At 39.7% G+C, this 26,023-nt stretch overlaps 1 protein-coding gene, 1 long non-coding RNA gene and 1 pseudogene across 2 annotated transcripts in view; 2 read left to right on the top strand and 1 right to left on the bottom strand.

Annotated features, from left to right (window-relative positions):
* Positions 1-26,023, bottom strand: part of Dock3 (dedicator of cytokinesis 3) — a 633,495-nt gene that overhangs the window by 570,066 nt on the left and 37,406 nt on the right. The gene's annotated exons all lie outside the window — the stretch shown is intronic.
* Positions 1,444-5,902, top strand: LOC147825216 (uncharacterized). Its single transcript, XR_015441112.1, has 2 exons — positions 1,444-2,189; positions 4,141-5,902. It is a non-coding gene; the product is annotated as an uncharacterized LOC147825216 (long non-coding RNA).
* Positions 19,002-21,026, top strand: LOC101718583 (large subunit GTPase 1 homolog pseudogene; annotated as a pseudogene).

Below are 26,023 nucleotides of genomic sequence, written 5' to 3'. Positions count from 1 at the left end.
GATATTTTTCCAGTGAGATATACAGGTAGCCAAGAAGTACATGAAAATATAATCAACATAATTAGCCATTAAAGAAATGCAAATCAAAGCCACAATGATATATTATTTTTTATCACTGATAAAATTAAAAAGAAATAAGCATTTGGTGATGATGTAGAGACCCTGGCACCCTATAACTGCTGGTGAACACATGAAAAATGGTACAGCCTCTGAAAAAAAGTATGACAGTTCCTCAAAAAATGAAAAATTACCATATAATTCAGCATTTCCACTTTTGGGTATATACACAAAAGAATTTAAAATATACATCAATTTGTAAATAAACATTCACAACAGAATGATTCATAGTAGTGAAAAAGTAAAAACAATCCAAATGTCTATACTGGTAAATGGATAAACAAAATATGGTGTGTCCATAAGAAAGATTATTAGCTATAAAAGGAAATAAAGTAGTAATACATGCTAAAACATGGATAAACCTTGAAAACATTATTCTTAAAGATGCTAAACACAAAATGCCACATTATATGAAATGCCCAGAATAGGCAAATCCCACACACAGAAGATCAATTAGTGCTTGTTAGGCATTGAAGAGAGGAAATAGTGAATGTAATGGCTGCACTCTCTATACTGAAAAAAACTGAATTACATACTTTAAAGAATACATTATGCAGGACTTCTACAAAGATGGCAGAGTGCTGAGCAGCAGAGAAACAGCCCCTCCAAGATTTGGAGTCCAGGTGCTGGAAAACAGCAATGTGAGGAAAAGCAGGGAGGAAGTGGATCCCCAGGACCCAGCAAGGATCTGAAACAAGAATTGGCACACCCAGGGGGCCTGAAGAGAGAGACCTCAAGGCAGAAGATAGAGGTGGCAAAAGGTGCTTTCTCCCTTAGCTCCAGCTCATGGCACCAGAGGGCCAGCTCGAACCTGCAGATAGATGCACAGTGACAATGGGCGACCCCAGAGGCCTCCACAGAGAAATGTACCAGTGGAATGGAGCAGTGGGCACTGCAAACTGCAGTGGCTGGTGAGTTTTTCTGGTTCAGACATCCCCCAGGAGAGGATGCTTCGCTAGTCACCATTTTCGGAAAGGGGGCAAACAGAACTCACAACAGAGCAGCTGTGGGTTGCCATCTAGCAGCTCCCAGTGTCAGGAAGAAGCACAGCCAAGTTCAAACTGGCAGGTGGTCAGGGAGCTGAGTTCAAGCTGACAAAAAGTTGTGTTCAAGCCTGCAGGAGCCATCCATAGTGTTGCAGGCTTGTACCAGGACCCTAGCCTCATAGCCAGAAACCAGAAGTAGACTGAACTTCAGTGGAAATAAAGGCACAGGTATGCTGGGATTATTCACCACACCAACGTCATTATACTACTGGCTTGCTGGAATTAATCAACATGGACCTTGGCTCTATCTGACCCCTCTTGTCAACTACTGTCAGCAGAGACACACCATGAAGTGGACGTTCTCTTTTCTTTTTTTGCTTTTTTTTTATCTTTTTCTTGTTTGCTCTTGTTTTTATGTGTGAACAATGTTCCTAGTTTTACTGTTGTTATTGTTGTTCTGCTCTATTTTGTTGTTGTGTGGGACTGTATGATTCAAAATTTATGTATTCCCTTAGACTGTGTTATGTCTAATGGCTAAAATGTGCTAAGCAGATAAAATCTGTAACTAAGAGTTCCTAGTGAAATCATCCACCCTCTTGTTTGCCTGGAACTTGGAAAATTCCCGGACTCACTATCAGTAAAACAACCCGTCACCAGATGTGCTGACTATCAGTATGTGACGGTCGTGACCATATGGTCACAAGGTCTTACTGTGTGCCTGCTGACCATCAGCATGTAATAATGAGTCATTAAGCTTTTTTCCCCGTAAATCTACATGTAACCTCCCCCTTCAACCCCCTATAAAAACAGCCTCGGACTCTGAACCAGTTGCCTCTCTCAGCTACTTTGCTTTGGGAGTGCCGTCTGGCCAGACTAATAAAGGTCTGTTTTACTTTCCAACTTGTCCGGTGTGTTCCTTCCCGGGTGATCGTCGCTGCAGTCAGCTCCTTGGAGCGTTTGGTAAGGCCCCCGGTCTTACATTTTGGAGGCCCCAGCGAGATCCCCGGGTAAGGAACCCCGGTTCGGCCGGGACTCTGTGGCGGGATCCAGCAGGAGACTCAGGCACAGACCTTAAAACCTCCGGAGGTAAGTTTTTGGCCGGTTGCAACCGTTTGTTGTTAGGAGTGAGGTGGCTGACGAGCCGGAAAGCCTCCCCTAACCCCAAGGTTCCTGACGAGGAACAAGGGAAGGTTTTAGTTTCAATTTTGTTGTGGCGCCCGTCTGTCTTATTTGTTATATGTTAATGTCCTGTCCGTTCTGTGTTAATTTCTTTTTTTAACCATCAAGGGCAGAGATGGGAGGATCCGGCTCCAAGAATACTCCGTTAGATTGTTTTCTCACTAATTTTAAATTGGCATTTTCCCCCGAACAGGAGGACAAATATAAGGTTAAATTTTCTCATGGAAAACTTCGCTCCCTGCCGGCCTTTGAAATAGGATGGCCAGCAGAGGGCTCCTTTGATCTAAGTCTCTGCCGAGCAGTATGACAAAAGGTCACTGGGCACCCTAGCCATCCTGATCAGTTTCTATATATAAATATCTGGGTACAGGCTTGTCAGGAGCCTCCGGCTTGGTTGCAGCGTTGTTCCTTACGAACAAGCTCTCGCCTTTTGGTTATGACCCCCAGTAAGCCTCAAGAGAAACGGGCTCAAGTTCCCAAGCCGGTGCTCTCGCAAGATCCTGACCCCTTAGACCTTGAATTCAGACCTCCACCTTATGCGGAGCCATCATCCTCCTCAGATAAAGTCCGCCCTAGATCTCAAAACCCTTTCTTTCCTCCCCTTCCTGAAGAAGAAAAATCTCCAGATTCTGTAACCTCCCCCTCCCACACGCGAACAGGAGCTACTTATGGTCCCAGCAGTGGGAGCCCTAAAGGGACAAATTCAGCTCCTCTTCTGCCTCTTAGGGAGATAGAACAGGGTCATTATGTCTATATTCCTTTCTCTACCAGTGATTTGTATAATTGGAAACATCAAAATCCCCCTTTTTCAGAAAAACCCCAAGCCTTAATTTCCCTCCTAGAATCTGTTTTTAATACCCATGACCCAACTTGGGATGATTGCCAGCAACTTCTCCAAGCCCTCTTTACCTCTGAGGAGAGAGAGAGAATTCGAGGACAGGCCATAAAGTCGGTGTTGGGAGGATCAAAGGGCCCACTTAATAAACAGCAGCGGGCCCATATTGAGGCACAGCTCCCGTCCATCCGTCCCCTGTGGCAAGCAAATTCCTCGGGTGGGAGAGAAGCTCTCCACAACTACCGTCAGCATCTCTTGGCCGGCCTGAGGGGAGCCGCACGAAAGCCTACCAACCTGAGCAAGATAAACGAGGTCCTTCAAGGGCCTGAGGAATCCCCTTCTGCCTTTTTGGAGCGTCTGTTGGAAGCATACCGTACATATACTCCGATTGACCCAGACGCCCCTGCAAATCGACAGGCAATTAATTTGGCTTTTGTTACTCAGTCGGCCCCAGATATTAGAAAAAAAAAAATTACAGCGAATGGAAGGTTTTGAGGGAGAAAATAGGGAAAAGTTGATGAGTGTGACAATGAAGGTGTTTAACAACAGAGACCCTTTTGAGGATAGAATGGCCAAAAGGATAGAAAAAGCAAATATTGCTGCCTTGATGGATGGAGGTTTTGTTCAGAAAGAAGAAAAAAAATAAAAGGGAAGATAAAAATAGAAAACGGCCCTCAGTGGAAAAGGATCAATGCGCCTATTGTAAGGAAAAGGGCCATTACAAGAAAGACTGTGAAAAGTTGAAAAGAAAGAGAGAGAGAGAAGTTAAGAAACGGGGAGATGGAGTTCTCCTGATAGATGAACAAGAAATGTTGGACTCAAGGAGAGCATGGATGGTGGACGACTAAAGAGGGAAAGATGGTGCTTCCAGCTGCAGTGGCAGATACGCTGCTACGGGAACTACACAAGTCCACCCACCTCGGTGAGAAAAAGATGATGACTGCCATACAACCTCATTTCGTCGGTGAGAGATTAGCTCAAAAGGCCCAAGACATGGTGAGACGATGCCCCACCTGCCTCAAGGTTTGATTCCAAGACCCTGGAACCCCGTTGGAAGGGACCGGTTCCTGTTGTCCTGTCAACTCCCTTGGCGGTGAAGATGGCTGGACATTCTGCCTGGATCCATCGCAACCATCTAAAGCCAGGATCCCCCACAGACATCAAAACGGATAAATAAAGCTAAGATTGAAGCAGGTTGGAAACGCTTCGCCCTCATGATGATATTTACCAGGATATTGACAGTGTTACCCTCAGGGGAATTAGATCACACAAGAAATATATGGATTCAATTGGCAAACTCGCTTAATCTGTCTGAATTCTGTTTGAGTGTTGATGTAAATTTTCATTATGTATTAGGAAGTTGTCTTATCCCGGTATGCACCCCTTTAGAGTCAATACGGCCTTATACTCTGTTTAAAAATATTCCAGAAAAGAACCTTACTTATGTAGATAGTTATAATTGGGGACCTGTCACATGTTATAAGCCTAAAAATGCTGTCAAATTATATACATCTAAAGTGATCATGTCAAATAAGACTGAATGTGCTGTGTATAAAAATTGTACAACTAAATGTTTGAAGATCAAACGGTTAAAAAAAAAACAAATGGCCTGCCGAGTAGAACAAAAGATTGTATATGGCAACTGCCATGTTTCCCTGCCAATGGGATGGTTTTATACCTGTGAAGGAAAAACTTTCAACTACATTCCAGCCAATTTGACCAAAACCCGTTGCTGTTTAAGTAGATTAGCTATAGTATTACCAGATAAAACTGATTTAATTGTACCTAAGAAAACTAAACGGTGGTCACCTTACACTGCACCAGGGTGCGATGATGACGTGGGCCTGCTAACAGATGCAGAAGTATTAACCATGATAGGATCTCTTGTTGCCATGCCATCTATAGGAGTACATGCTAAAAAAAAACAGTACGAAAATTAGCCTGTAAAGTAGTAAAAGGGTTAAATGCCACTTCGTCAGCCTTGGCACTGATCAACCAAAAATTACAAGAGCAAAGGCAGGCAATCTTAGACAATAGAACAGCAATAGATTACCTGTTGCTCTTCCACCACCAAGGTTGTGAAAAAAAATAAAAAAATATGTGTTGCTTCAATCTAACTGACAATGGTCCAAAAATTAAAAAGGAGATAGAACAATTAAAAGATCTGGCAAAAAGGTACATGATAAAAATGGCAGGGATTTGTTTAAATGGTTAACTTCGTGGTTACCTAACCTACAATGGTTAAAACAATTGTTCATTGCCATTATAATCATATATATTTGTTTTTGTCATGCTGTTGTATACAATGGATGCCTACATTTATGCATAAGATTACTTAGATTACAGAAAATCAGTGGGGAATGTGGGACTGTATGATTCAAAATTTATGTATTCCCTTAGACTGTGTTATGTCTAATGGCTAAAATGTGCTAAGCAGATAAAATCTGTAACTAAGAGTTCCTAGTGAAATCATCCACCCTCTTGTTTGCCCGGAACTTGGAAAATTCCCGGACTCACTATCAGTAAAACAACCCGTCACCAGATGTGCTGACTATCAGTACGTGACGGTCGTGACCATATGGTCACAAGGTCTTACTGTGTGCCTGCTGACCATCAGCATGTAATAATGAGTCATTAAGCTTTTTTCCCCGTAAATCTACATGTAACCTCCCCCTTCAACCCCCTATAAAAACAGCCTCGGACTCTGAACCAGTTGCCTCTCTCAGCTACTTTGCTTTGGGAGTGCCGTCTGGCCAGACTAATAAAGGTCTGTTTTACTTTCCAACTTGTCCGGTGTGTTCCTTCCCGGGTGATCGTCGCTGCAGTCAACTCCTTGGAGCGTTTGGTAAGGCCCCCGGTCTTACATTTGTTTCTGTTTTCTTCCTTTTTCTTCTGTCTTCTTCACCATTTTCCCAAAGCTTATATAATCTTCCTTTGTCCTCCGGCCTTGTTTCTAATCTTTCTCTTCTTCCATTTCTTTATTTTTATTTTTCCCCTAACCCCTTTTAAATTTTCTCTGCTGAGAGTAAAATTGCCATATTGGGGGGACACTTACTATATACAATTTTCTGGTTTGTTTTAGATTTTGTTATAAAACTACAAATCTTGTTCATATGGTTAAACATGGCAAATTAATAGTTATCACAGTATGTCATTTTCTAAGCTGTGTTTGGTGCTATTGTTATTACTAATTGTCCTACTTTACCCAAGGTGACATAATTGTTCTAATCAGTTGCTCTTTGTATGCCAAGACTAAGGCTGCCTGAGGATCATAAACAATATTGTAGGCCAGTGCCAAAGAACCAGGTATTAGGCCAAATAGGCAGCAACTTCTCATCCCCAATATATTGAAGAGATAGAATCTTCCAACAAACTCTAAACCCGAAAACCAGCTACACCTGGCAGACATTTCCAAGAAGTAGTCATTTCCTAAGGGTTCTCGATACTAGCAATATAGCTACCTACCATGGGCAATTTACAAACATCAATGCAGGAATTAAACTAGATAAAATAGAAAATGAAAACACACAGAAGCAAGACGCAACCCCAGACTTGCAGCTTGCCCAAGGCAAACCCAGACAGCAATAAGGTGAAACAATTCAAAAGCCACCCACCTGGACTCTCTGAAGTAGTAACAGTGGAAGTAACAAAGCAAATGAATGAGGCTCTAGAAAAAATCAAATCAGAAATAATTTTGCAGATAACTAGAGAGATGATGACCATAATGAAGGATATGGTTAGTGAATCTAAAGTAGATACAAATAAAAAAAAAATAGAGAAGCTTAGGAAAATGGAAACCATAAATGCTCAACATAGGAAAGAAATGGAATCCATGAAACAGATTCAAACAGATATTCAGAAGATTGAAAATTCTACTGAAGGTATATGCAACAGAATGAACCAATGTGAGGACAAAATATCAGACAGAGAAGACAGGATTGTGGTTAGTGATCATGAAAAGAAAGATGTCTTAAAATAGCAAGGGAACCCCCCCACCCCTGCTCCTCTGGCCTCTTCTCTGTACAGCCACCTGGTTCCACACTACAAAGACACAGAGGACACTGGAGCACCAGACCACTGTACTGGGTAAGTTGGAGTCATCTTCACCTCCCATCAGGACCGGGACTATCTTTACAGGAAAGGCAGCTGGAACCTGCAATACAACTCTGCAGAGTTCAACCCTACAGGAGGACAGGGACCTCAACTTGGGACTTGCAGCCACAAATTTGCCTGAATCTCACGGGTCTGCGACTAGCTTGCTGAGACTCATTGACTTATATCTGCACATTGCTACCCACGTTGTCTATCATGACAGCAGAGACATACCCGGAAAGAGCCCCTTCATCTTCACTGTTATTTTTTTATTCCCAAAATTAGTATTATTAGTTTGATTTTTTCCCTTTTCTTTTCTTTTGCTCCTCTTTAATTTTTTTTCCTACACTTTGCAAATATTTGTTTTTCCTCTCCTTTTTTCTTTTCTTTTCTTCTTTTTCTTTTTCCTTTCTCTCTCTCTTACACTCACTCTCTTGCTCTCCCACATTGTTGAAGTTCCCTTTTTTCCCTGTTTTGGTCCTCATTCCGAGTTCTTCTTTATTTTCCCATTATTCTCTTTCTCCTTCTCACCTGTGTCCTCTGGCCACACTGCTAATCTTCCCCTATCCTTCTTCCCATCAGTCCCTTCCTCCCCAACCCCTTTTAACTCCCCCATCCCAAAGGGTAAAGTTGCTATATTGAAGAGTTTACTCACTATATGTTGGGTTGGTCCTCAATCTTGATTTAATTCACACAACTAAAGGTGATAGATTAATAACTACCACAAAATGTCATTTTCAAAGATGTACTTGATGCAATGGTGTTGCTGGTATCACTTGGGCTAAGATGTTGTTATTGATCTAGTCAATGAAAATTCCTAATACAAGGAAAATGAGATAGCCTTAGAGTCACTAGAGACTCAAAACTTAAAAACCAGCTATATCTGGAAGATACTTCTGAGAAGCAATCATTCCATAAGGGTTCTAATTACAAGCAACAAAGATACCTACAATAAGCAATTTCAAGCTATGAACCCAGGAGTTAAACCAAGGACAGTACCAAAAACAAAAATGAGAAGACATTTAAGCAAGGCACAAACTCAGACTTCCACCCCACCAAGGGTAAATCCTGGGGGAAATGAGATGAAAAAGTCCCATAACCAACCACCTGGATACCCTGAACTGATAGCACAGGAAGTAACAAAACAGATGAATGAGGCTCTAGAAAAATTCAAAGCAGAAATAACCTCCCAGATAACTACAGAGATGGTGAGCAGAGTGAAAAACATGATTAGAGGATCTAGAACAGAAACAGATAATAAAATAGATGAGCTCAGAAACATGCTGGAAGCCATGAATACCCAGCATAAGAAATGGAAACCATGATCGCCCAACATAAGAAAGAAATGGAATCCATGAAACAGATTCAAACAGATATTCAGGAGATCAAAAACTCCACTGAAAGTATCCACAGCAGATTACGGGAATCTGAAGATAGAATATCAGATATAGAAGACAGGATCGCAGTTAGAGACTATAAAAATAGAGATTTCTTAAAAATAGTAAGGGACCACGAAAAATCAATAGAATAACTGCTAGACGATACAACGAAGAATAACTTAAGACTGATAGGAGTCCATGAAGAAACAGGAGAAGGCACAATTGACATAAAAAACTGTTCACAGAAGTAATAATGGAAAACTTCCCAGACAGAGGTAGAGAATTGGACATACAGACAAGTGAGGAATATAGAATGCCAACTAGTCATGATCAAAAAATCTACATCTAGACATATAATAGTCAAGATCCCAGAAACCCAATAGAAAAACAAAATCCTATAAGCAGTTAGAGAAAAGAAACAAATCACCTCCAAAGGAAAGCCCATCAGAATCACGGAAGACTTCTCAACACAAACCCTCAAATGAAGGAGAGCCTAGAGTGAAGTATTTCAAGCCCTCAAAGAAAATAACTTCCAACCTAGACTGCTGTATCCTGCAAAATTATCTTTCAAAATTGATGAGGAAATCGAAACTTCCACGACAAAGAACACCTGAGAAATTTCATGAACACCAAACCAGCACTACAAGCAATTCTAAACAATATCCTAGAAAAAAGCAATGAAGGTCACAACTCCATGAGGCTCAACACAGGGAAGCAACCAGGCAAGGTAAGACACTAAAGGGAAAGGGGGGAAAAATAAGAAATAAAAGAGCCAACAAAAGTAAAACATCATGACAAGGATAAATCAGTATCTATCAATTATAACCCTCAAGGTTAATGGGCTCAAATCACCAATCAAAAGAAATAGGCTGGCAGAATGGACTGAAAAGGAAAATCCAGCAGTATGCTGTATACAAGAAACACAGCTAACTCAAAAAGAAATTCATAGACTGAAAGTAAAAGGATGGAAAATGGCTCTCCATGCAACAAGAACCCAGAAAAAAGCAGGTGTAGCAATCTTATTTGCAGACAAAGTAGATTTCAAACCAAAACTAATTAAGAGAGACGAAGATGGTCACTACATCCTTGGGAAGGGAACAATCTAAAAGGAAGAGATGACAATCCTAAATATATATGCCCCAAATACGAATGCCCCCAACTATACAAAACAAATATTAATAGACATGAAAAGCAAAATAAACACTAACACAATTGTAGTGGGGGACCTCAATATCCCACTATCACAAATAGACAGATCATCTAGACAAAAAGTTAACAAGGAAATTCTAGAACTGAACCAAGCTATTGAACAAATGGACTTAGTAGATGTTTACAGAGTGCTGCACCCCACAAAATGGGAATACACACTCTTTTCAGCTGCACATGGGTCATTCTGTAGAATAGACCACATGCTAGCTCATAGGACATGTCTAAGTAAATGTAAAAGAATTGAAGTTACCCCTGTATATTATCAGACCATAGTGCAATAAAATTAGAGATCAATAACATAAGAAACTGCAAAACCCCCACAAACACATGGAAACTGAGTAACACCCACTTGAACAACCAATGGGTCACAGAAGTAATTAAAGAAGAAATTAAACAGTGTCTACAAGTAAATGAAAGTGCCAGTACAACATACAGGAATCTATGGGACACAATGAAAGCAGTTCTGTGCGGGAAATTCATAGCAATGAATGCCCATATTAGGAAAACAGAGAAAACTCAGATAAATAACCTAATGCAGAACCTCAAGCTCCTAGAAAAAGAAGAGCATAACAAATCCAAAGCTCGTAAAAGAGAGGAAATTATAAAGATCAGGGAAGAAATCAATGAAATGGAGACTAAGAGAACAATACAAAAAAAATCAATGTATCAAAGAGTTGGTTTTTTGAGAGAATAAATAAAATCGATAAACCTTTCGCCAACCTTATCAAAAAAAGGAAAGAAAAGGCACAAATACACGCAATTAAGAATGAAAAAGGTGAAGTCATAACAGATCCAACAGAAATCCAGAGGATCATCAATACCTACTTCAAGAACCTCTACTCCAATAAAATGGAAAACACAGAAGAAATTGGCAGATTCCTAGATACATACGAATTGCCAAAGTTAAGTGAAGAAGAAATAGAAATTCTAAACACCCCAATTACAACAAGTGAAATTGAAAATGTAATAAAATATCTACCAACAAAGAAAAGCCCAGGTCCAGATGGCTTCACTGCTGAACTTTACAAGACATTTAAATAAGAACTAACACCATTACTCTTTAAACTCATCAAGGAAATCAAAAGGGAAGCAATACTTCCAAATTCATTCCTGGAAGCAAGTGTTACTTTGATTCCAAAACCAGGGAAAGACCCAACCCTAAAAGAGAAGTACACACCAATCTCCCTAATGAACACAGATGCAAAAATCCTCAACAAGATACTGGCAAACAAAATACAGAGGGTCATCAAGAAGATCATACACCCTGACGAAGTCGGATTTATCCCAGGGATGCAAGGATGGTTCAACATTCGTAAATCAATAAATGTAATACACCATATTAACAGAGACAAGGACAAAAACCATATGATCATCTCAACAGATGCAGAAAAAGCATTCGACAAAATCCAGCACCCATTCATGATAAAAACCCTACAGAAAATTGGAATAGAAGGTCTTTATCTCAACCTGATTAAGGCTATCTATGAAAAACCAACAGCCAACATCATACTAAATGGTCAAAAACTGAAAACTTGCACGCTAAAATCAGGAATAAGACAAGGATGCCCACTATCACCACTCCTGTTCAATATAGTTCTGGAAACATTAGCCACAGCAATTAGACAAGAGAAAGAAATAAAAGGAATAAAGATAGGAAAGGAAGAAGTTAAACTGTCATTATTTGCTGATGATATGGTACTTTACATAAAAGACCTAAAAAACTCCACCAGAAGACTTCTAGACTTAATTGACAGATTCAGTAGAGTAGCTAGCTAAAAGGTCAACACTCAAAAACAACAGCCTTCTTGTACGCAAATAACAGACTCACTGAGAGAGAAATTAGGGAAACAATTCCTTTTACAATAGCTTCCCAAAAAATGAAATATCTAGGAATCAATCTAATAAAGGAAGCAAAAGACCTCTACACTGAAAACTACAGCACTCTGAAAAAAGAGATTGAAGAGGATACAAGAAAATGGAAAGACATCCCTTGCTCTTGGATAGGAAGAACCAATATAGTAAAAATGGCCATACTTCCAAAACTACTATATAGATTCAAAGCAATGCCAATTGAAATTCCAACAATATACTTCACAGAACTAGAGAAAACAATCCAAAAATTCATTTGGAACCATAAGAGAGCTAGAATAGCTAAAGCAATTCTAAGCAACAGAGACGTGGCTGGGGGTACCACAATCCCCAACTTGAAACTATACTACAAAGCTACTGTGATAAAATCAGCATGGTACTGGCAAAGGAACAGACCTGAGGATCAGTGGAATAGATTAGAAGATCCAGAAACAACTCCAGACATGCTCAGCCACCTCATCTTTGACAAAGAAGCCAACCACCATCATTGGAGGAAAGACAGCCTATTTAATAAATGGTGTTGGAAAAACTGGATTTCAATCTGCCAAAGATTAAAACTAGACCCATACCTATCACCATGCACTAAACTATGATCAAAGTGGATTAAAGATCTAAATATTAAGACAGAAACACTAAACTTGCTGGAAGATGAGTTAGGTAGAACTCTTGAAGACATTGGCATAGGAAAAGAATTCATGAACAAAACCTCAGCATCACAGGAACTAGGAGAAAGAATCAACAACTGGGATCTCATCTTATTAAAAAGCTTCTGCACTGTAAAAGAAACCACCAACAGAGCTAACAGACAACCTACAATATGGGGAAAAAATTTTGGCAGCTCTACCTCAGACAAAGGACTACTATCTAGAATATATAAAGAATTGAAAAAAATCAGACCCCCCCCTAAATTCAAAGACCCAATTCAAAAATGGGCATCTGAAATGAACAGACATTTCTCAATGAATTAAAAGCAGCAAACAAATATATGAAAAAATGTTCAACATCACTCGTCATTCAAGAGATGCAGATGAAAACAACACTGAGATTCCACCTCACCCCAGAAAGAATGGCTACTATCAAGAAATCAACAAATAACAAATGCTGGTGGGGATGTGGGGAGAAATGAACCCATCTCCATTGTTGGTGGGAGTGCAGACTGGTGCAACCACTGTAGAAGTCAGTATGGAGATACCTCAAAGAACTAGGACTAGAGATCCCATTTGAACCAAAAGAACTAAAAGAATCACACCACAAAAAAAAAAGAATCATACCACAGTGATATATGTGCACCCATATTCATAGCGACACAGTTTGTAATAGCTAAAGCTTGGAAGCAGCCCAAGTGCCCATCAACTGGAAACTGGATATAGAAAATGTGTTTTTTTATAAAATGGAGTACTACTCAGCCATAAAGAATGAAAAACTAGAGTCATTTATAGCTAAATGGATGCATATCGAGGCCATACTCTTAAGTGAAATAAATAGGACACACATGTTTAAATACAGAATAGTTTCTCTAGTGTGAGAAACTGATAGTGTAAACAAGGGTTAAAATGATTAAAATGAGTAACTGATAATTTGAAATAGGAAAAAAGGTCCAAAGATGAAGGAGTGAAGGGAGGGGAAGGGGAAAGGAAAAACTATGAGAAAAGAAAAAAAAATGGAAATGAAATCTATGTAAATAGGGAAGGGCAGAGGGGGTGAAGGGCGCACAGGTAATGGGGAAAAAAATAAGAACGAAGATATATCATGTACAGGTACAAACACCCAATGATAAATGTAAATGAATTGTATACCTAAAATGTACCAATAAAAGAACAAAAAAAAAAATAGCAAGGTAACACAAAAAACTCAATCCAACAGCTGCTAAATGATGCAACGAAGAATAGCATAAGATTGATGGGAATCAATGAAAAAGCAGGAGGTAGCACAAACAACATAAAAAACCTGTTTACAGAAGTAATGACACAAAATTTCCCAAACACAGAATAAGAATTTGACATACAGATAAGTGAGGCATATAGAACTTCAATTCACCATGATCAAAAAAAAAAAAATCTACACTAAGGCATACAATAGTCAAGATTTTAGAAATTCAACATAAGAACAGAATATTAAAAGCTGTTAATGAAACAAATTACCTATGAAGGAAAGCCCATCAGAATCACAGCAGACTTCACAACACAAACCCTTAAGACAAAGAGCCTGGAGAGAAGTATTTCAACCCTAAAAGAAAACAACCTCCAAAATTAGAGACATTTATTGCTAAATGGATGCACATTGAGTTGATACTCTTAAGTGAAATAAACAGGACACACATTTGTAAATACAGAATAGTTTCTCTAGTGTGAGAAACTGAAAGTCCAAATAAAATAAGGACTAAAAGGTATAATAGATAATGTGAAAGAGGAAGAAAAGGGGCAAAGGGGAGGGGGAAGTGGGAGGGCTAGGGGAAAGGAAAGAGGGGAATGGAATCAATATGAGAAAACGAAAAAATGGAAACAAAGTCTTTGCAAATAGGGAGGGATGGAGGGGTTGAAGGGAGGGTAGGGGAAGGGGGAAAAATAAGAACCAAGAGAGTATGTAAAGGTGCATATCTCCAATGATGAATGTCATTATGTTGTACACCTAAAATGTACCAATAAAAGGATATACAAAGAAAAAGAAAGAAAACAACCTCTAACCTAGATTGATGTACCCGCAAAACTATTTTTCAAAACTGATGGAGAAATAAGATACTTCGATAACAAAGAACACCTGAAAGAATTCATGACTACCAAACCAGTACTCCAAAACATTCTGAAGAACATTCTAGAGGGCCAGGGATTTAGCTCAGTGGTTCCATCACCTGACTCACAAGTACAAGGTCCCAAGTTTGATCCCTGGTACCAAAAAAAAAAAAAAAAATTCTAGAAAAAGACAATGAGGACTACAACTAATGAACCCCAAAAGAATGAATCCACCAGTCAAGGCAAGTACTTAAACAGAAGGGAAAGAATGGGAAACAACAACAGGAAAATAACATGACAAAAATAAGTCAATATGTATCAGTCATAACCAGTAATGTAAATGGTCACAATTCACCAATTAAAAGAAGCAGACTGGCACTCCAAAAGGAAGAGATAACAATCATAAATCTATATGTACCAAATACCAGTCCACCCAACTATATAAAACAAATATTAACAGACATAAAAAATCAAATAAGCACTAACACAATTGTAATGGGGGACCTCAATACCCCACTCTCACAAATAAACAGATCAACCAGACAAAAATTCAACAAAGAAATCACAGAACTGAACCAAACTTTTGAACAAATGGATTTAGTAGATGTCTATAGAGTGTTCCACCCCACGACATCAGAATACACATTCTTCTTAGCTGTACACAAGAAATTCTCCAAAACAGACCACCTGCTAGCTCAAAGAACATGCTTAAGTAAAGGCAAAGGAATTGAAATTATCCCACACATATTATCAGACCATATTGCAATGAAATTGAAAATCAGTGGCAAAAGAAACCACAAAAACTTTATAAACATGTGGAAATTAACACCCTCCTGAACAACCAATGGGTCACAACTGAAATTAAAGAAGAAATCAGACAATTTCTACAAATAAATGATAATGCCAATGCAATATATTGGATCTTATGGGACACAATGAAAGAAGTCCTACAAGAGAAATTTATAGTGGTGAATTCCCATATCAAAAAAATAGAGCAAGTTCAAACAAACAACCTAATGTTAAACCTCAATCTCCTAGAAAAAGAAAAGCAAATTAAGCCCAAAGCTCATACAAGGGAAGAAATTGTAAAGAGCAGAGCAGAAATCAATGCAACTGAGACTAAGAAAACAATAAAAAGAATCAATGAATCGAAGCATTGGTTCTTTGAAAGATTAAGTAAAACTGGCAAACCCTTAGCCAACCTTATCAAAAAAAAAAAAAAGAAAAGACTCAAAGGAAAGAAGGGAATGGAAAAAATGGAAACAAATTCTTTGTAAATAGGGAGGGATGGAGAGGTTGAAGGGTGAGCAGGGGAATGGGGAAAAAATAAGAACCAAGATACATCATGTAAAGGTACAAGTTCCCAATGATGAGTGTAAATGTATTGTATACCTAAAATGTACCAATAAAAGAATTTAAGAAGAATAAAAAGAAAAGACTCAAATCCATGCAATTAGGAATGAAAAGGGTGAAATCACAATAGATCCTGTGGAAATCTAAAAGATCATCAATACCTACTTCAAGAACCTAACTTCTTTTTTTTTTGGTACCGGGGATCGAACTCAGGACCTTGCGCTTGAGTGGCAGGTGCCGGAACCACTGAGCTAAATCCCGGCCCCAAGAACCTATCTTCTAATAAGATGGAAAACATAGAAGAAATGGACTACCAAAGCTGAATCAAGAAGATATAAAAATTTTTAAAAACCCAGTATCAGTCAATGAAATTGAAGATATAATTAAATTCTACCAACAAAGAAAAGCCTAGTTCCCGACACAGTCACTGCTGAATTCTCCAGGAAATTCAGAGATGACTTAATGCCACTACTCCACAAACTCTTTAATGAAACTAAAAGGGAAGCAATGCTCCCAAACTCATTCCCAGAAGCAAGCATTACCCTACTACCAAAACCAGAGAAGGATCCAATGGAAAAAGAGAACTATAGGTCAATCTCTCTAATAAACACAGACATAAAAATTCTCAATAAGCTACTAGAAAATGGAATGCAGCAAATCATCAAGAAGATTATACACCATGACCAAGGAGAATTCATCCCAGGGATGCATGGATGGTTCAATATATGCAAATTAATAAATGTAATACATCAGATCAACAGAGCCAAAGATCATCTCAGAGCCAATGACCATCTCAGTATATGCAGAAAAAGCATGTGACAAAGTCCAACACCTATTCTTGATAAAAACCATACATAAAATTTGAATAGATGGTCCTTATCTCAATCTGATAAAAGCTATCTATGACAAACCAACAGCCAACATCACGCTAAATGGTAAAAAACTGAAAGTTTTCACTCTAAAATCAAGAACAAGACAAAGATGTCCACTATCACCACTCTTATTCATATAGGTCTGGAAACATCAGCCAGAACAATTAGACAATGGGGGAAAAAAGGAATAAGGATAAAGAAGGAAGAACTTAAATTCTCATTATTTGCAGATGACAGGATACTCTACATAGAAGACCCCAAAAGCTCCACCAAAAGATTTCTACATTTAAAAACCAAATTCAATAGTGTAGCTGGATACAAAGACAACACTCAAAAATCAACAGTGTTCCTCTACACAAATAACAAACTCACTGAGAAATTAGAGAAACCACACCCCTTTCACCAATAGAATCAAAAAACTGAAATACTGGGCTGGGGATTTAGCTCAGCGGTTCTGCCTCCTGCCTCAAAAGCGCAAGGACCTGAGTTCAAACCCCAGTACCAAAAAAAAAAAAGAATAGTCAAAAATCTGAAATACTCAGGAATCAATCTAACAAAGGAAACAAAACACCTTTACACATTGAAAACTACAGTACTCTAAAAAAGGAAATTGAAGAGGATATCAGAAAATAGAAAGAGATCCTTTGTTAATGAGTAGGAAGAACAAATATAGTGAAAATGGCCACACTTCCAAAATTGTTTTACAGATTTAATGCAATCCCAATCAAAATACCAAGAGCATATCATCACTGAATTACAGAAAACAACGCTAAAATTCATTTGAAACCAGAAGAGACCTAGAATAGCAAAAGCAATTCTGGGCAACAAAGGCAAAGCAAGGGGCATCACAATCGCTGACTAGTACAAAGCTACTGTGATAAAAATAGCATGGTATTGACACCAAAAAAAAAAAAGTCAAAAAAATAGAACAGATTAAAAGATGCAGAAACAACTGCAAACACACTCAGCCACCTTATCTTTGACACAGGGGCAAAACACTTCCACTGGAAGAAAGCCTCTTTATTAAATAGTGTTTGATAAACCGGCTTTCCACATGTCAAAGATTAAAACTAGACCCATATCTCTCACCATGCACTAAACTACAATCAAAACAGATCCAAACTCTAAATATGAAAACAGAAACACTAAATCTGCTGGAAGACAGGCTAGGTAGAACTCTTGAAGACAGAGGTATAGGCAAAAACTTTATGAACAAAACTCCAATAGCTCAGGAAATACCACAAAGAATTGACAACTGGGATCTCATCTTATTAAAAAGCTTCTGCACAGCAAAAGAAACTACCAACAGAGTACAGACACAACCCACAGTGTGAGAAAATTTTTTCCAGCTGTTCCTCAGACAGAAAAACTAGTATTTAGAATATATGAAGAACTCAAAAAAATCAGACCTCCTCCAAATTTAAAGACCCAATACAAAAATGGGCATCTAAAATGAACAGACATTTCTCAGATGAAGAAATACAAATGGCAAATAAATATATGAGAAAATGTCCAATGTCACTGATCATTTGAGAGATGTAATTAAAACAACACTGAGATTCCATCTTATTCCAGACAGAATGCCTATTATCAAGAAATCAACCAATACCAAATGTTGGTGGGGCTGTGGGGGAAAAGGAGCTCTTCCGCACTACTGACAGGAGTGTAGACTAGTGCAACCACTGTGAAAATCAGTGGGGAAGATTCCTCAAAAAACTAAAACTAGAGGCTCCATTTGACCCAGCTATTCCCCTTCTTAGTAACTTCCAAGGAGAATTAAAAGCATCAAACTATAGCAATTTATACACACCCAAGTTTACAGTAACACAGTCTGTAATAGCTAACTCTTGTAAACAGCCCAAATGTCCATCAACGGATGAATGGATAAAGAAATGTGGTTTTTATACAATGGAGTACTATTCTGACATAAAGAAGGATAAAGGTGAGACATTTCCAGATAAATAGATGCATCTTGAGACCATACTCTTAAATGAAATAAACTGGACACACATTTAAATATCACAGTTTCTCCAGTGTGAGAAACCAAAAGGGTAAATAAGGACCAAAATGTATAACCTTGGACAAGACGCTTAACATTCCTGTGCCTCAGTTTCCTAATACTTTAAAATGGGGATAATAATATGTACCTCATGGGATTGTAATGAGTTTGTAAAGTGTTTCTAACACTGCATTTTTGACTCACATGAGTAATACATATTTGAAAGGATTATTCTACTTTTCACTTTAAAAATTATGTAATTTTCATAAACAGTATATGGAATAATACATACCATACCATTAGCAACAATTTCCTGAACTGAGGGTAGGAAAAAGTAGAGATGCACTTTGGGAGATGAGTAAGAGGAGACTCACAAGTATTACTTTCACGATTTTTTTCTCCTTTAAAAAAATGACATTAAAAACAGCAAAACTCGTTAGGGCTGTACCACACCAGGGATTCTATGGGCCTCAGGAAGGCACCAGGTAATGGGTCTCTGGGCTGGGCCCTTACCTGCCACCAGACTCAGAGGAGCTATAGCCACTGTCACACTGACTCCTGCCTGCACACAAGTGAACTCAACGACAGCTATGACTGGGGCCATCTCAATCTAGAGTCAGTGACTGAACAGAGCTCCCTCCACGACTTTCTCGCAACTGCAGAACTTGCAGGAACAGAGTTCACAGCTGAGAAGCTAAATACTAAGTTTGTGCACCCTGAGGCCAGAACTGGACTGCTGTCTTTTGAGGAGAGCCAGAGAATTCAGAAGCTTAGTGAAGAAAACAGACAATTTCTGAGCATACCATGGAGACCAATCTGGGACAAAAAAAAACTAGCCCAGAAGAACTCAGGTGGAGAAAGGTAACTTCCTGAAATGGAGATGTCAGCTTGTCCAGCTAGAAAAGGAACAAAAGTTGATATTAACTCCATTTGAAGGAAACTTGGACTTTTGGCATCAGCTCTGGAGGGTCACTGAGAGAAGTGATATTGTGGTCCAGATAGTAGATCCTCGGAACCCACTCCTGTTTTGCTGTGAGGATTTGGAATGTTACATGAAAGAGCTGGACTCCGCTAAGGGGAACGTCATCCTGGTCAACAAGGCAGACCTGCTGACCGCTGAGCAGCGTGGCACCTGGGCCACCTACTTTGAACAAGAAGGCATGCAGGTTATTTTCTGGTCGGCTTTGACCGGAGCCACCCAGCCAAATGGGGACTCTGAGGAGACAGAGAACCCAGACACCGGGGAAGCCAGCACCACCGCCGAGTCTGAAGACTCCAGCTCTGAGGAGCACGTAGCTTCATGCGCCGAGGGCCACCCCCACCCACGCAGTGAGGCTGCAGCTAGCAGCGAGGAGGACAGCAACAGCAATGACGACAGCGAGTACAAGGACTGCTGGGAGGAAGGAGGAGGACCTGCAGATGTCCTCGGAGGAGGGGAGTGGCACTGAGGAGGAGAGCCATCCTGCAGACCCAGGGGCTGCGGTTATGGAAGCTCAGCTGAGGAGGCCTCGAAACCTCAGCCACCTGTCCAAGCGGGAGCTGCTGGAGCTCTTGAAGCGGAGGCACACCGGGAGTAGGGTGAAGGCTGGGCAGCTCACCGTGGGCCTGCCTGGTGGCCTAATATTGGCAAGAGTTCCACCATCAACACCATCATGGCCAACAAGAAAGTGGCAGTGTCCGCCACGCCCAGACACACCAAGCACTTCCAGACCCTCTACGTGCAGCCCGGTCTCTGCCTGTGTGACTGCCTGGCCTGGTGATGCTGTCCTTTGTGTCCACCAAGGCAGAGATGGCCTGCAGCAGAATCCTGTCTGTCCACCAGATGCGAGGTCACGTCCCTCCTGTGTCAGTCATGTGCCAGAACATTCCACAGCAGGTCCTGGAAGCGACCTACAACATCAACATTGTAAGGCCCAGGGAAAACGAAGATCCTCACCACTATCCAACCTCAGAAGAATTGCTGCCAGCTTATGGATACATGCACGGATTCATGATGGCACACGGCCAGCCAGACCAGCCTTGCTCTGTGCACTACATCCTAAAGGACTACTTCGGGGTAAACTGCTGCCCTGCCATCTCCCTCCCAGAACAGACCCTGTGATGTTTCAGTATCAACACCAGCAACTCCTGGAGAGCAGGATGAACCGTGAAGAAACAAAAACGCAGCCGAGGAGAAACAAAAAAGAAACAGATTGAAAACGTAGTTGACAAAACATTTTTTCATCAAGAGAACGTTCGGGTGCTGACCAGAGGGATGCAGGCCGTGATGGAGTACCAGCCGGGCAGCGGCCTGGTGACCGCAGCCACCACGAGTGCCGAGAAATGCGGCTCGGAGCCCTGGAAAAAGTACGGCAACAGGAACAAGAAGAAGAAAAGCCACAGACTCCACAAACACCTGGACATGTGATCCGGGCCAGCAATGAGAGGCTGGGTGGCTGAGCAGCTGCTGCACCATGGACTCTCCCGGGACAGGGGCCAGTGAGAGTGTGCTTGGGGTGCACGGCCACCCTACAGGCTTGGCATCCGGGTGCGGCTCGGGACACCGGCTCTGGACACAGAGTCAGGGAGCCCGGAAGCAGGTCCCGGGGAAGGCAGGGCCCAGGACGATGGCAATGGTGTGTGTTTGTGCAAATGCACTCTTGCTCCTGGTTTGTGAATCAGAGTTTCTGAAGGGATTAGAATTAAATTGCCACTGACCTTCAAAAAACTAAAAGCAAATCTCACAAAATGCTGTACTTACTTAAAATTCATTGTCATTTGCCATATTCCCTCCTATCATTTTTTTTCTTTTAGTACATGTCTGCAGTAAGTAATGTTTACATTCATCTTTAGAGAGTAGGTACATGTACTTTACATTAATTCTTTTTATTCTCCTTCACATCCTCTCTCTCCCTTCTCCCTTCATCTCTGGATCTTCTTATTATTTGCAAAAGATCTATGTCCCAGTTTCCTGTTTACCTTTCTGGGGGGCTTAATTATTTATATTTTGAGTTTCTCGCATAAGAAAATTTATGCAATATTTAAACCTGTGTCTCATTCATTTCACTTAACATTATGGTCTCAAGGTACATCCAAAGTTATCCTTGTTTATGGTAAAGCAGTACTCTATCATGTATAAATACCACATTTTCTTTATCCATTCATCTCCTGACACATCTATAGACCTCTTCCAAGCTTTAGCTTTTATGAGTTGTGTTGCTATAAACATGGGTATTCAAGTGTCCCTGTTGTATGGCTGAATCTGTTTATTCATATGTCTTGATAGGTCTTTTTTAATCACTGCCTGAATTTCACTGCCTGCTACAAGGCTGTTCAATATTTTTACATCTTCTTGATTCAGTTTTGGTATCAAGGAACCTGTTCATTACTTCAAGATGCCCTTTTATATTTCTAACTGAATTGATATGGGTCTTTTTTTTTTTTGCACTTTAATAAACTCTTTTATTGGTACATTGTAGGTATACAACACAATTACATTTCTCATTGGGAATTGTACCTTTACATAATGCATCTTGGTTCTTATTTTTTCCCCATTCCTAGCCCTCCCTTCACCCTCTCCACCCTTCCCTATTTACAAAGACTTTATTTCCATTTTTTCCATTTCTCAGCATTTTTCCTTTCCCTTCTTTCCTTTCCCCTGCCCCTCCCACTACCCCTACCCCTTTGGACCTTTTATTCCTATTTTGCATTATCGATTATTCATTCTAATCATTGGTACATCTTAGGTATACAGTACAATGACATTCATCATTGGAAATTTGCACCTTTACATATTCTCTCTTGGTTCTTATTTTTCACCCTTGCCCAGACCTCCCTTCAACCCCTCCATTCCTCCCTATTTACAAAGATTTTGTTCCTATTTTTCCATTTTCTCATATTAATCCCATTCCCTTCTATCCTTTCTCCTAGCCCTCCCACTTCCTTCCCCTTTGCCCCTTTTCTTCCAATTTCACATTACCTATTATACATTTAGTCCTTATTTACACTTTCAGTTTCTCACACCAAAGAAATGATTCGGTATTTATACATGTGTGTCGTATTTATTTCACTTAAGAGTATCACCTCAATGTGCATCCACTTAGCTATATGTCTCTAATTTCTCATTTTTTATGGCTGAGTAGTACTCCATTTTATTAAAAAACCACATTTTCTTTATCCAGTCTCCAGAGTTGATGGGCATTTGGGCTGTTTCCAAGTTTTAGCTATCACAAACTGTGCTATGAACATGGCCACACATACATAACTGTGGTATGACTCTTTTAATTCTTTGGGGAAGATCCCGAGCAGTGGAATAGCGGGGTCAAATGGGACTTCCACTCCTAGTTCTTTGAAGTATCTCCATACTGATTTCCACAGTGCTTGCACAAGTCTACACTCCCACCAGCAGTGGAGCAGGGTTCCTCTTTCCCCACAGCCCCGTCAGCATTTGTTATTGGTTGATTTCATGATAGCAGCCATTCTTTCTGGACTGAAATGGAATCTCAGCCTTGTTTTCATTTGCATCTCTCGAATGACCAGTGATGCTGAACATTTTGTAATGTATTTATCTGCTATTTCTACTTCTTTGTCTGAGAAATGTCTGCTCATTTCAGATGCTCATTTTTGGATTGGGTCTTTAAATTTGGGAGGTCTGATCTTTTTAAATTCTTTATAGATTCAAGATAGTAGACCTTTGTCTGAAGAAGAGCAGGTGAAGACTTTTTCCCACATTGTGGGTTGTCTCTTCACACTGCTGGTGGTTTCTCTTGCTGTGCAGAAGCCTTTTAATAAGAAGAGATCCCACTTGTTGATTGTTTGTGCTAGTTCACGGGCAACTGAGGTTTTGTTCATAAAATCTTTTCCTACACCAAAGTCTTCCAGGGTTCTACCTAACCTCTGTTCCAAATGGTTCAGCATTTCTATTTGAATATTTAGATCTTTAATCCATTTTGATTTTAGTTTAGTGCATGGTGAGAGATACAGGTCTAGTTTTAATCTTTGGCAAGTTGAAGCCCAATTTGTCCAGCACCATTTATTAAAGAGGCTATCTTTCCTCCAGTGAGGGTGTTTGGCTCCTTTATCGAAGATGAGATGGCTGAGTGTGTCTGGCATTGTTTCTGCATCTTCTAATCTGTTCCACTGGTCCTCAGGTCTGTTTCTTTGCCAGTACCATGCTGTTTTTATCACAGTAGCTTTGTAGTAGAGTTGCAGGTTGGGGATTGTGATAACCCCTGTCATGCCTCTGTTACCTAGAATTGCTTTTGCTATTCTGGGTCTCTTCTTGCACCAAATGAATTTTTGGATTGTTTTCTCAAGGCCCATGAAGTATGCTGCTGGGATCTCAATTGGAATTGCATTAAATCTATATAGCAGTTTTGGAAGGATGGCCATTTTCACTGTATTAATCCTTCCTACCCAGGAGCAGGGGATGTCTGTCCATTTTCTGATATCATCTTCAATCTCTCTTTTCAGAGTGCCATAGTTTTCAGAGAAGAGGTCTTTGATTTCTTTCGTTAGGATGATTCCTAGGTATTTCAGTTTTGTGGATGCTATTGTGAAAGGAATTCTCTGCCCTATTTCTCTCTCAGTGAGTCTGTCATTCGTGTAGAGGAAAGCTATTGATTTTTGTGTTGACCTTGTAACCAGCTACTTGACTGAATTTGGTTATTAAGTCTAGAAGACTTTTGGTGGACTTCTTGGGGTCTTCTATATAGAGTATCATGTCATCTGCAAATAATGACAATTTGACTTCTTCATTACCTATCTTTATTCCTTTCATTTCTTTCTCTTGTCTAATTGCCGTGGCTAATGTTTCCAGAAGTATATTGAACAAGAGTGGTGATAGTGGACATCCTTGTCCTGTTCCTGATTTTAGTGTGAAGGATTTCAGTTTCTGACCATTTAGTATGATATTGGCTGTTGGTTTTTCATAGATGGCTTCTATCAGTTTGAGGTAGAGACCATCTAGTCCAGTTTTTTGTAGGGTTTTTATCATAAATGCATGTTGGATTTTGTCAAATGCTTTTTCTGCATCTATGGAGATAAGCATATGGTTTTTGTCCTTGGCTCTATTGATATAGTGTATTACATTGATTGATTTTCGTATATTGAACCATCCCTGCATCCCTGGGATGAATCTCACTTGATCAGGGTGTATGATCTTCTTGATGATCTTCTGCATTCTGTTTGCCAGTATCTTATTAAGGATTTTTGGATCTATGTTCATTAGTGAGATTGGCCTATAGTTCTCCTTTTCAGTTGGGTCTTTCTCTGCTTTGGGGATCAAGGTGATGCTTGCTTCCAGGAATGAATTTGGGAGTACTGCTTCCCTTTCAATTTCATTGAAGAGTTTAAACAGTAGTGGCAGCAGTTCCTCTCTAAATGTCTTGTAGAATTCAGCAGTGAAGCCATCAGGGCCCGGGCTTTTCTTAGTTGATGAGTTTCTAATTACGTTTTCAATTTCATTGGTTGATATTGGGTTGTTCAGAATTTTTAGGTCTTCTTCGTTCAACTTTGGTAATTCATATGTATCTAGGAATCTGTCCATTTCTTCTGTCTTGTCCATCCTATTGGCGTACAGGTTCTGGAAGTAGGTATTGATGATCCTCTGGATTTCTGATGGGTCTGTTGCAATTTCACCCTTTTCATTCCTAATTGCATGGACTTGGGCCTTTTCTTTCCTTTTTCTGATAAGGTTGGCTAAGGGTTTGTCAATTTTGTTGATTCTTTCGGAGAACCAACTCTTGGCTTCATTGATTTTTTGTATCATTCTCTTAGTCTCCACTGCATTGATTTCTCCTCTGATCTTTATAATGTCCTCCCTTGTATGAGCTTTGGGGTTGTCCTGTTCTTCTTTTTCTAGAAGCTTGAGGTGCACCATCAGGTTGTTTAATTGGGCTCACTCTGTTTTCCTAATATGCGTATTCACTGCTATGAATTTCCCTCATAAGACTGCTTTCATTGTGTCCCATAGATTCTGATATGTTGTATTGTCATTATCATTTAAATGAAGGAACTGTCTGATTTCTTCTTTAATTTCCTGTGTGACCCATTGGTTATTCAGAAGTGTGTTGTTCAATTTCCACATGTTTATGAAATTTTTTGAGTTTCTTTTGCTATGGATCTCCAATTTCATCGCACTATGGTCTGATAATATACATGGGATAACTTCAGTTCCTTTGCACTTACTTAAACATGTTCTATGTGTGAGTATGTGGTCTATTTTGGAGAATGACCCATGTGCAGCTGAGAAGAATGTGTATTCTGATTTTGTGAGGTGGAAGACTCTGTAAACATCTGTTAAGTTCATTTGTTCAAGAGTTCGATTGAGTTCTAGTATTTCATCACTTAGTTTTTGTCTAGTTGATCTATTTGCGACAGTGGGGTGTTGAGGTCCCCCACTACAATTGCATTAGTGCATATATG

This window comes from Heterocephalus glaber, unplaced genomic scaffold, assembly GCF_053883595.1.
Source record: "Heterocephalus glaber isolate CG9 unplaced genomic scaffold, H.glaber_assembly_v1.0 deba00001504, whole genome shotgun sequence".
NCBI classification, from domain to species: domain Eukaryota; kingdom Metazoa; phylum Chordata; class Mammalia; order Rodentia; family Bathyergidae; genus Heterocephalus; species Heterocephalus glaber.
This window is presented reverse-complemented; position numbering and strand designations above follow the sequence as displayed.